We start from the raw sequence: 13,393 nt of genomic DNA on the forward strand, positions 1-13,393 counted from the left end.
CTGTCATCAATGTTGCCTGCCCAATCAACATCAGTATAAACTTTTAGATCAAATTCATTTCCTTTTTTATATACTAAGCCATAATCCTCAATGCCTTTCAAGTATCTGAAAAATTCTCTTGATTGTTGTCATGTGTGTTTCCTTAGGATCTGCAAAGAATCTTGCAACTATACCTACTACATGTGCTATATCTGGCCTGTTGTGAACAACATATTGTAGCTTTCCAATCATGGATTGGTAAAGTGTCTCAACAACAGATGTAGATTCATCATTCTTTGATAATTTGCAGTTGGTAGTCATAGGAGTAATTACTGGTTTTGAATCCTTCATTCCAAATTTCTTCAAGATTTCCTTTATGTACTTGGATTGAGTAATGAAAACATCATTTTTCATTTGCAGTATCTGTAAACCTATAAAATACTTTATCTCACCAATTAATGACATCTCAAATTCTTTGCTCATTTCATTTCCAAAGTTCTTACATAGAGAGTCATTTCCAAAAATATAATATCATCAACAAATATGGTTGAGATCAGTATTCCATTTTCATCATTCTTCATGTACATATTGTTGTTCTCACTTGTCCTTATAAAACCAATCTTGATTAAATAAGAGTTCAATCTTTCATACCATGCTCTAGGTGCTTGTTTCAAACCATATAAAGCTTTGTTCAATTTACATACCTAATCTTTATTCTTGTCTTCAACAAATCTTTCAAGTTCAATAAAAAATTCTTCTTCTAATATACCATTCAGAAATGCAGATTTGACATCCATTTGATACACCTTGAAATTTTTGTAAGAAGCATATGCCAACAATGTTCTTACTCCTTCTAGTCTAGCCATAGGTGCAAAAGTTTCACCATAATCAATTCCTTCTTCTTGAGCATAACCTTTTTCATTCAGCTTGTTTCGAATGACCTCACCTTTTTCATTCAGCTTGTTTATGAAAATTCACTTTGTACCAATAACATTTTTGTCCTTCAGTCTTGGGATTAATGTCCATGTGTCATTCTTCTTGATTTGATCAATCTCTTCTATCATAGCATTTATCCAATCTTCACTGTTAAATGCCTCTTTCACTATTCTCAGTTCAAATTTAGATATCAGACATGTGTTCTGTCTCAGTTTGTTCCTTGTCATCACTGGATCATCCTTATCTCCCATAATCTGACTTGATGCATGATGTCTTCTGACATACTTGGCTAATACAAGCTCGGTAGGCTTTGTATGATCTTCTTCATCACACGGTAACTAAATATTCTCTTCATTTTCTTCAACAGTTCTCTCGGTAAGACTTGTCGGATGAACATAGACAAATTCATCATAATCTTCTGGTTCCTTGGAATTTCCTTCATCATTTCTTTTTGCAAATTCATCAATTTTCACATTTGCACTTTCTACTATTTTGTTAGATGATTTGATCAGACATTTAAATGCTTTACTTCTAGAAGAATAACCAAGAAATGTTCCTTCTTCACTTTTCTGATCAAACTTGTCATTTCTATCATCTTTGTGTACATAGCATCTACTTCCAAAGATTTTAAAATAACTTATATTAGGTTTCTTGTCATACCAGATTTCATATGGTGTCTTCAAAGTACCTTTCTTTAGTTGTACTTGGTTCAGGGTGTAAACTGCTATGCTTGTTACTTCTCTCCAAAATGTTTGTGGCACTTTCTTTTCAATCATCAGGGTTCTGGCACAATCCACAATAGATCTCTTTCTTCTTTCAACAATTCCATTTTGTTGTGGAGTTCTCAGTGCTGAGACCTGTCTTTTAATACTATGATCATTGCAAAATAAGTTGAACTCATCAGATGTGAACTCTCCTCCTCTATCTGATCTAAGACATTTCAGTTATTTTCCTGTTTCATTTTCAACTCTAGCCTTGTACCATTTAAACATTTGAAAAGCTTCTGATTTTTCTTTTAAAAACATTACTGACATCATCCTTGAGTAATCATCCACAAATAATATGAAATATTTATCACCATTATAACTTTGAACTTTTATAGGACCACAAAGATCAATGTGCACAAGATCCCAAATTCCCTTAGAAGTGTAAGACTTACTTGTAAAGCTTGATCTTGTCATTTTACCCATCTGGTATCCTCGACACATAGCATTCTCAGGTTTTTCAAGACTCAGTAGACCTCTTACTCGGTGCTTCTTTCTTATTTTGATCAGATTATCAAAATTTACATGACAAAACCTTTTATGCCATAACCAAGTATCATCTATCTTTGCATACAGACACTTATTCCAAGTTGAGTCAAGGTGAAATGTATTACCTTTTGTTTGTGTCCTGGTAGCAGCTAACTTTCCATGCTTGTCATAAACTTTGACAATTCCTTTCTGAAATTCTACTCGGTAACCTATATTGTTTAGCTGTGTTACACTCAACAAATTATATTTCAAACCTTCAACCCAATAAACATCATTGCACTTTGCATTGTCAAGAAGTGTTATAGATCCTTTACCTTTCACCAGACATGGTGCATCATTACCAAATCTTACATAACCTCCATCATAATCTTCTAACATAACAAACTTGTGTTTATCACCTGTCATGTGATGTGAGCATCCACTATCTATGATCTAAGAGTCATTAGTATTTATGTGAGATATTAGGGATTTTTCTTCATACCTTTCTTCATCCGATCCATCTTTGATAGCCACATAAAAGACTTCCTCTATATCAGTTTCATCTGATTTATCATCATTGGATTCATCATCAGCTATTAAGCATGTCTTTCTTTTTCTGAAGTCTCAGTGTCCTCTATAATGATTATCTTTTTGTCTATCATCTCGGTAATCTGTCTTTTCAGTAGAATCTTTGTTAGGACAGTTAGAAGCCATATGTCCTATCTTATCACAATTGAAACATTTCAAAGGTAGTTTTCATTTATACTTACCTTTGCCTCTCAGTAACCTTCTAGCTAATAGTGCTTCAAACTCTTCTTGCTTTCTGATTTCCTCATATAGTTTGTGTACTTCCTCCATGTTCTTACGAAATCTTTCACTTGCTCCACTATGATCTCCTTCAGAGTACTTATACTTTCTTTCATAGTAATCATTAGATTCATCAAGATGAAAAGAACTAAATACAAATTCAACTTCATTTACCGATGACCCACTGTTATCAAAATTACTTAACTTGAATGGATGTAGCTTACTAATAATAGCATCTAAAGAAACTAGTATATTTGGTACAGACCTCAATTCATTGATTGCAGAGACTCAGATTGCATAAGCTAGTAGAAGGGTTCTTAACAACTTACTTGTTATGTCCTTTTCTTCAATGGTTTGACCTGCTCCTTTGATTTGATTGACAATCTTCTTTAGTGTTGTACTGTACTGGGTTATGTTCTCACCTTCATTCATCCTCATAGATTCAAGTTGCCCTCTTAGACTGTCCACTTTTTCTCTTTGAACATGTTCATCTCCTCCATCCACTGATATGAGCTTGTCCCACATAGCCTTTGCATCATTCCAGCCTTCTAGATCATTAAACTCTGAGTCGGTCAATGCAGATGTTATTTCAATCATTTCTTGGATATGTTCTTTCTTTGCCTTTATCTCTTCCATTGTCAATGGATAGGTGTTGGGTGTAACAAAATCATTCTCTAGATAATATACAACATATTCTCCAACTCCTAATAGGTGCAGCTTCATCCTTTTCTACCATGTAGAGAAACTTGACTTGTTCAACTTTGGTGCATCCCTCTTATACATCTTTGGATCTTTGCCTCAAGTACCTTTAAACTTTTTCTTCCGGAGTCCAAAGCTCTAATACCAATTGATAGTTTTGATACTTAATGATAAGTACAGATTCCAAGCTAATAAGATGAGAGGGGGGGGGGTGAATCATACAAACTTAATCTTCCATAAAAACATCAGATTCAACCTCGGTAACATATACTTCAAATTTCAAATAGAGCAGATGTTAGACATGGGAGGAGCAGGAGCTCAAATTTCAAATTTTCAGCAAAGCGGGAACCCTAGTTCCAATGGTGAGAGCAGCCAGATCAATGGCGCTGGTCCTATTGGTGATAAGGACAAACCCCTGGACTTCCTAGTTTCTATTGCTGACTCACAGTCCAATGGTACTCTATTTGCCGTGACAGCGGACTCTTCTGGGCATCTGGGGGAAGGGTCCAATGGGGGGCCCATGCCACTAGATGACCCCGTGGATAGTGGGAGGGAGGGGAAAAAATGGTCTTCCCTTTTTGGAACTAGACCAACTGGTAAATCCTCCCTTTCTCCTGTTAAGAACATTTCTGACCCTTCTGGTGGTAAGTTTTCTATCTCCATCCCTGACCAGGTTTTGGACCATAATATCAATAGTATGTCAAACTCCTTGGTAGGGAAATTTATGGGTTCGCGCCCAAACATTGAAGTTGTTAGGGCCTTTGTCAAACGAAAATGGGCCCTTAAAGGAAATGTTGAGGTCTCAGCTTTACCCAAAGGTCTTCTGTCTTTTTCCTTTTCGTGTGAAGAACATAAGGTTAAGATCTTGTGCGGGAGTCCCTGGATGGTGGGAAAGACAACCCTGGTTCTAAGAAAATGGCATCCGAAATTAAACATGAATGATTCTCTTCTGGTGCAGGTTCCAGTTTGGATAAAGCTCCCAGGATTGCCTCTTGAGTATTGGGTAGAAAGTATCTTCTCTAGAATAGCAAGTTATTTTGGTGAGCTGCTCTCTATAGACCCAGTCACTGCTTCAAAAAGAAGATTAACCCATGCAAGGTTCTGTGTTGGAGTAGCCCCTGAGGCAGATATGCCGGAACAAATTGACCTAGTTTCAAAACTGGGAACCCAGAAGCAACATATAAAATATGAAACTATTCCATTTGCATGTTTCCACTGTAAAAAAGTAGGTCATTTGGAAAAATCTTGCCCAAAAAAGCAAAAGGCAGAGCCTAAACAGTCAAAACCATAGATTGAAAGCCAGAATATGCCAGAGAAACAGGTGTGGCAAGTTAAAAACACAAAAAATAAGGAAGAAAATTCCAATCGCTTTTCTCTTTTGGGGGAACAGAAGGAAGCCTCAAACTCTGTCTTTAGTCCCACTGTACAGGAAGCAGATAGAAATGAAACAACCAAAGCCAGTCCTATAAGAACAACTCAGAAAAAGGATTTGAATGATCAAAATGATCCTCCAAAAGTGAATGATGAAGTGGTTGATGACACATATGAAAATAAGGTAGTGGAAGCTAGAGACTATCAACCTGAGGAAGGTGAGATCCCAGATCCCCAAGTTGAAAGGATTGACTCTTCTGTAGCCATGCCTAGTTTTGAAATTCAAGAAGCCCAAAAGTGTGCAATTTTGGGAATGAGTCTTTTGGATTCGGATCAGAATTCAAGAACAACAAACAATATTTCAACTGAGTCCAGAACTCCTAAATGGGGTAATGAAGAAGAAATTTCCAAAATCCTCATCAATCTGGAAGTGGCTCCTGTGTCAGAAATGGAATGGAAGCACCATAAACAAAGGAACAAGAAAGTAGCAACTCCCTTGACATCTCTGATAAGGAAATCCAGCAGAATAGCTCAAGTTGATGTGGGATACATCTCCTCTTCCCCAGGATGACCCTCTAACCACAAAGTTAGAGATATGGAGGCCAGCAAGAACATAGCAGATGGAACTCAAAAAACTCTCAAGGAGCTGGGAATTGGTAAGTAGCTATGAAGATAATTTCTTGGAACATAAGGGGTCTAAACAACCCCCATAAACATGATATTATTAGGAATATGATAAGAGATAGCAATCCTGACATTTTTCTTATTCAAGAAACCAAAATGAGTAGAGAAAAAGTTGAATCTTTGAAGTTCTTCAAAAATGGTAATATTAATGGGGGAAGTTCTGAGGGTGCTTCTGGAGGCATTGCAACCATCTGGAATCTTAACACTATTAAAGGCTAGGTCATTATTCAGGAAAGTAATTTTTCTTGTATTAAATTTGAGCATCTTAAAGATGGTTTTTCATGAGTTCTCACAAACATTTATGCTCCTAATACCTTAAAGGCTAGAAACTCTTTTTGGAAAAGGATTAGACAGGCTAGGGAAAGCTTCAAAAATCTTAGTTGGATGGTTATGGGGGATTTCAATACGCCTTTGAAAGAGGAGGAAAAATTTGGAGGCAGTCCTCCTCAGCTGGAAAGTAGGATGGCTCTCATGGATTTTATTTATTCCCAAGCTCTTAATGACTTGGAGATATAGGGTTGTAATTTCACTTGGACAAATAGAAGAAATGGTAATGACCTTATTCAAGTGTGCCTTGACTGAACTCTCATTTCTGATGACTGGTACAGTCAATACTTCTGTTCTTTGTCTGCACATATTCGGGTTGGTTTTGATCACTTTCCAATCACCTTCAATGCTGATCTGATCAATAGAAGGAGAAACTATCCCTTTAGATTTGAAAATATGTGGACCCTTCACCCTGACATTAAAAAATATATTCAAAAATGGTGGAGTATCCATGTTGAGGGAACGACTATATTCAAAGTTGTTAAGAAGCTCAAAAGTGTGAAGGACAACATTCGAATCTAGAATAAGAACAACTTTGGGAATATATTTGAGGCTAAGAGTAAAATCCAGGAAAACCTTAAAGAAATACAGGACTAGATCCAAAAGGATGGTTTCAGTACTGTTTCTATTCCTAAGGAGAACGAGATTCTTAAGAAATACCATGATATTATTGCTAAAGAGGAAATGTTCTGGAAGCAGAGATCAAGATGCATTTGGCTCAAAGAAGGGGACAGGAATACAAGATTCTTCCATATGTCAACCATCAAGCATAAAGAAGCCAACAAGATGAACAAGTTAGTTGTGGACAGTGGTGAGCTGGTCAAGGAGGATGAAATAAGGAATGAAGCTAAGAGGTATTTCTCGGACCTCCTAAAGAGGGATCAAAGTCTGGATGCTGAAGCTCGGTCCTCTTTTCTTCAGAACATTCCTCGTCTCATTGATGCCCAAAATAATGCCTTTCTCTCTTCCATTCCTTCCATCTTAGAAATTAAAAATGTTGTTTTCTCCTTTGATGGAAACAAAGCTCCTGGTCTTGATGGTTTCCCAATGCTCTTTTTTCAAGAGTTTTGGGACATTATCGGGACTGATGTTGGTAATGGGGTTAAGGAATTCTTTGGGACTAGAAAACTCTTGAAGGAAATCAATGGTACTTTTATTGCTCTCATCCCCAAGATTCAAGGTGCTAATTCTTTGGACAAGTTCAGACCTATTAGCCTCTGCAACTCCTTTTACAAGATCATATCTAAGATCTTGACTTCTAGACTCTTGTCTATCCTCCCTGCCTTAATTAAACACCGACAGAATGGGTTTGTTCCTAGAAGACAAATTCTCAATTCCATTATTACTGATCATGAGAATATTCACTCTCTTGTTAAAGTGAAGAAGCAGGGTCTCATCCTTAAGCTCGACCTCTCCAAAGCCTATGATAGGGTTGACTGGTCTCTTCTTTAGAAAGTTCTCACTTCCTTTGGGTTTGCCCCAAGAGTTGTGTATCTTTTCTCCCAACTGACCACTTCTGTGTCCTTTGCTATTCTTGTCAATGGTTCTCCTTCATCTTTTTTCCAAGCTTCAAGAGGTCTTAGGCAAGGAGATCTTATCTCCCCCATCCTTTTCATTATGATGGCAGAATGCTTTGGTCAGACCATGGACAACTTGGTGCAACAAGGATCCTTTAAGGGCCTCCAACCTTCTTCTGCTGACCTTATTTGTTCACACCAGCAGTTTGTTGATGATACAATAATTATGGGGGAATCAAGCATCTTAGAAGCTAAAGTTCTGAAGAGTACCTTGTGTAAATATGCTTCTGCTATAGGGCAGCTTATTAACTGGGCCAGAAGTGATCTCTTTTTCATTAATACCCCTGAGAGAAGACAACAAAGGATCAGCAGAATTCTAGAGCGTAAGATTGCTGACCTTCCTGCTACCTACCTTGGTCTCCCCATGGGGATTGCCCCTCCTGACTCCTTTTGGAGTTCTCTAGTTGATAAATTTCACAAAAAACTTGCAGGTTGTAAAGGAGCTCTCTTAAGTCAAGCTGGTAAGCTCCTTCTCCTTAAGACTACTCTTCAAAGCATCCCCATTTATGCTCTTAGCCTATTTAGAATTCCAGTCAAGTACGCTGAAGCTATTGAGAAAATTCAAAGTAGATTCCTATGGTCTAGGGTTGAGGAAAAGCAAAGAATGTCCTTGGTGGCATGGGATCAGGTTTGTAAGCTGAAAAGAAAAGGTGGTCTGGGGCTCAGGAGGATTCGCACTTTAAATGAAGCTCTCTTGTCTAAACAAGCTTGGAGATGGTTTCACTCTAATTCTGAATGGTGCAAAATTTGGAGAAGTAAGTATTCTCTTCTGTCCTCTTCTCTTTCTTCTTTTCTTAATTCGGATTTCAGCATAAATGGATCCCATATCTGGAACCATGTTTCTAAATGTAAAGATGTGATTGCTAAAGGAGTGACATGGAAACTTGGAAATGGCAGAAAAGTCAGATTCTGGGAGGATCCCTGGCTTTTTGACAAACCCCTTATGGATTCCTATGAGTGGGCTTCCCATGCCCCCTCCTGTATTGGCTCTTTTGGTACCTTAGTGGTAGATTACTAGGATGGGAACAACTTGCAGAACATTGATAGCATTCATCCCGGTCTCTCTAAGCTCAAAACCCAATTGTCTTCTATTTGGCTGAATAAGGAAGATGATTCCCTGATTTGGAAACATGACCCCAAAGGCATTTTTACTGTGTCTTTGATGTATTGTATCCTTTCCCCTTCCCCTCCTATGAATCCCTTCTAGTCTAAAGCTTGGTTAAAAGGTCTCACTCCCAAAATCAATTTGTTCTTCTGGACCATTCTCCAAAATAAGATCCTTACTGTTGACAACCTAAAATGTAGAGGTTTTGCCCTTCCAAACAGGTGTGTGTTGTGCTTTCAAGAGGAAGAGTCAGTGAACCATCTTGCCCTCCACTATTCTTTCTCAACCTCTATTTGGGAAACCTTCCTCAAGAGCATTAGTCTAGCTTGGGTGTTTCCCAGTAACATTAGAGATTTGTTCTCCTCCTAGCAAATTCATTGGACTAACTCTTTTCTGAGATGTATGTGGCAGCTCTCTCTTCCACGCATTTTGTGGGGTCTTTGGAAGGAAAGAAACAACCAAATATTCAGGGATGTGTCCCTAAATCAAGACATTGTTTTTCAGAAAATTCAAAGGGCTATCCAGGAAAATATGGGAACCATGGAGGTCTCTTGTTACTCAAATAACTCCTTGGAGTCAAATATCTTAAGAGCTTGGAATATGAAGATCACTGATGGTCCTAATCTCAGCTACAATAAAAGGCTTGAAGCTAAATGGCAAACCCCTCTCCAAGGCTGGCTCAAAATCAATTTTGATGGTGCGGCCAAAGGAAACCCAGGTCCCTTAGGTTGTGGAGCTATTCTTAGAGACTACAGAGGCATTTGCAAAGGTATGATTGCTGTCCCTATTGGTACTCAAACCAATCATAAAGCGGAAGCTATGGCAGCCCTTCAAGGCATTATTCTAGCCAAAAAATGGAACTGTCCCTATCTTTGGATAGAAGGGGACTCTAATAATATAATAAAGTGCCTCAATGGGACTTCAAAGCCCTCCTAGTTGATTCACAATATAATTTTTTCTTCTATTGAAATCATTAGAACCTTCAAAAAATGCCATATATCCCATATCTATCGGGAGGCCAACTGTTCTGCTAATTGGGCTGCAAATGTGGCGGTTAAGAATGAGACTATTACCACGTGGATAGGTGAGAGCGGTCTCCCCGAAGATGTCAGACAAATCATAATTGATGAAAGATATCAAAGTACCCCAAAGACTCTTGATTGACAGGGCAATTATGATAAATACTGAAGTAAGCACTTTGAGTTACTTCTATAATGAGGTAATTACTCATTATAGCATCAAAGCCAGCAAAACATGTTTTATAATCTATCAGATCATTAATGCCACACACGCTTTCTGGGTATTTGTTTTAGCTCCGAAAATCTCTTTGTTTTACCAATTCTGTAATCAAAACTTGGCTATGAGAAATGACACCATGGGCGGAAATAGGAGACGATATGAGCCAAGCAGTTGCAAGGAGTGGAAATAGAAAGAAGAGGTGTGGGAAATTTTGCAGAAGGATGGTCTTTCGAGATTCATAGAGAGACTCCATGGCCGTGATGGAATGATAATTAGATTCTTCTGCAAAAATTGGAAGAAGGGCATGCTTAAAATGGGCGACCAACTGGTGGAAATTGATGAAGATTTAATAGTTAAAGCTATGGGTCTCAACAGGGAGGGCTGCAACTTCTACAGAGATAGGAAGGTCAGTAGGGAAGCCATTGAAAGGTACCTGGTTACTAAGAAAGAGAAGAAAAGACTGGTAAAGTTGAGTAAAACCTATTACCTGCCTAGGGCTTTTGCAAAACCCTGGCGGGAAATTCTCTTTTTTTTAATGCGGTATATAACTCTAGATGGTAGGTTTATGAAAGTCTATGGGTATCATTTTGTCCTGTTAAACCATTTTAGGCATAATGATAAGGTGAATTTCCCTTACTTCTTGCTCTGCTCTATGAATGCCTCCCTAAAAGCCTACAAAGAAAATCCTCGGGGTGATACTGCAATGCACTAGGGACTTATGGTCCTCATTTATGACCATTTAAAGGCTAGTAAAATCAACTGGATGTAGCTCTCTGTGGACTCGGAAGAAGAAATGTTTGATTCTGATTTCTCAGAGGAGGAGGAATCAGACAATGATTCCTTGACTAATAATGAGGAAAGCTTTGATGACTTAGAGTATGAGAAGAGTAAGAAGAGGAAATCAAGACCCTCTTGTTCTAAGAGCAAAAAACCCAAACCCTTGATTAGTATCTCTTCGGAAGAAGAGTACTCTGATTTCCCTAAAGAGAAGAAGAACCCTAAGGGGTTGCTGAAGAAAAAAAGTAAGAACCAAGCCCAGACTAGGAAGAAGCAAAAGAAAACAAACGAGACTGGCAAAGATCCGGAGGAGAATGGCAAGGAACCGAAAGATGACAAGCAAATAAGCACCTTGGAAGCTGAGCACAGCCTGGAAATGGAGACAATGGAGGAGACTCTCAGGGCCGCTGACACTATTTCTGCCCTCCATATCTCTAAAAACAAATAGATAACCCTTGGAAAAGTGACTCCCTCTTCTGGCCCTCCTCCCGAGGCCTTGAATGGTTTTATGAAAACCATATAATGGCTTATTGATGGGAATAGGAAAACTATGGATGAGTACAAAAAACTCTGCAACAGAGTCTTGATCCTGGAGACCATTAACATTGGAGAGGGGAACACTATGGCCAATTATATCGAGGATCTAAAGAACACTATTGCTAAAGTAGAAGACATCAGAGATGCCTTTAATCCCAGGTTTGAGAAAATTGAAAAGGAGATACAGGATAGAAAAACCCTAGCGGAAACTAGTGAAAAAACGTTCTTGGACATAGTCGCCAAAGTGGAAAAGATAGAGGAGTGCCTTAAGAACATTGCAGAGCAGAGCCTCAGCATTCTGAAAATCTTGGCCAACAACACCCATACCCTCATCAGCAAGCTCGATGATGAAAAGGAAATCCAGGAAATTGAACTGGACGCTGAAGGAACAAGGGAAGCCCAAGGTCCCAGAACCTGCACTCATGGGAAGAGGAAGGAAAAGAAAGTGAATAAGGACCTAGAGGAGCTGAAAGTAGTCAGGGCGACCTATGATGAGCTAGTGATAAAGGCAGAGGATCTGCTAAAGAAAATTGCTATGTAGTGTCTCCTTGGTTTCTTTGCTGTTTTTTGTTGTTTAGCTATTCTTTCTGTTCGCTGGTCTTTTGACCAGTCACTCTATATGTGGACTCTTATTTTCTCAGCTTTCTTTCTATCTATGTTGTAATGGTTTCGGGTCCTTAAAACCTATTTTTCAATCAATCAGAACATATACTTCAGTGATATAACCAAAGCTGGTAAACATGCAAACTCAAAAGCATATAAACATCATAACACTCATAACAGCAGATTTAACGTGGAAACCCAAATAAGGAAAAACCACTGTGGGATTTCGGACCCACTAAGAAATATACTCTTCTAGAGTATGCTCGATTAAAAGAAAATCATGTTAAAGATTACAAACACATTGCTAGATGTGACCCGGTTAAGGGATTCCCCTCAGATATGTTAGGATCTTCACCTTGTTAGAAGTGACCTTGTTAAAGGATTTCAAACACTCAATCAGAATGTCACCTTGCTAGAGGGTTTTACAAATAAGACTGTTAAGTCCACCTGGTTAAGAGATTTTCTATCACTTTCACAAAATAACAGTAATAAAAATCTATCTGCAACTTCACATCTAAAATGCTAAAGCAGATTCTTATTTTCTCAATACAATATGGACATAGAACTAATCTTGTCCTTCTGCTGGGCTCTATACTCTGTTATTCAAAACAGGTCTTCAAGCTTCTGTGCTCAGTAATCACTATGTAGCATCCCTGTGCATACACTTGCCCGCATACATTGTTTATCAACAGTTCCTTATTTATAAACAATTTGCCAACCGCTTAATCTCCTTGATCACATTTTCCATGATTAATCATAGCCATCATATCTTCAAACTTTGTCTAGGTTCAATGTATTCGCCGATCTGAAAATGTGTTACCCCGCCTTAGAAATTGCATACATTTCTTGGAACTTATGCTAGGGTATTGTGGTTCAATCTGAGCTGTAGATCTTCCTGCCAATTTTCCTTTGCCATAGATTCTTTAACAAACTTCATTCACGGCATACCAATCATTTAATCATAGCCAACTCATCAGCTTCCTTCATTAAATAATGCATGTAATCATTTAATACATTTTTTTATTACTCGGTTGCAACTCGGTAGATACTAAACTTCACTCAGTAGACATTGCGCCTTCATTAACCGATAGCGATAACCTTAGGGTTTACCGACTAGGTTCTTTGCTCGGTAACATAGTGTAGTATTAACCTTACAATCAATAACATATGTATGATATCAAAACAATCTAAACATCATGATCTCATCATTGCCTAACTCAGTAATAGTTCCCCATTGAATAACTTATCCATCCCCTTATTCATCATATTCTTTCTATGTCTTTTACCGACATCTTTATACTCATCAAGTCATACTTCTCAAGATATGGCAGCATCATACTGAATTAGAAAATCAATTTCTTGACATCAATGACAAAATAATAATATTAAGACAGTAAAACATCTTTGATCAGTTATATCCATAACCATCAACAACCTTCTCAATATCCTTATTGAAATGCCAACAATCTCCCTTGCTTGTTATAATGCCAAATGCCAATAGTATTATCACATAAAATCTT

Source organism: Cryptomeria japonica, chromosome 1 (genome assembly GCF_030272615.1).
Source record: "Cryptomeria japonica chromosome 1, Sugi_1.0, whole genome shotgun sequence".
In the NCBI taxonomy this organism is placed as follows: domain Eukaryota; kingdom Viridiplantae; phylum Streptophyta; class Pinopsida; order Cupressales; family Cupressaceae; genus Cryptomeria; species Cryptomeria japonica.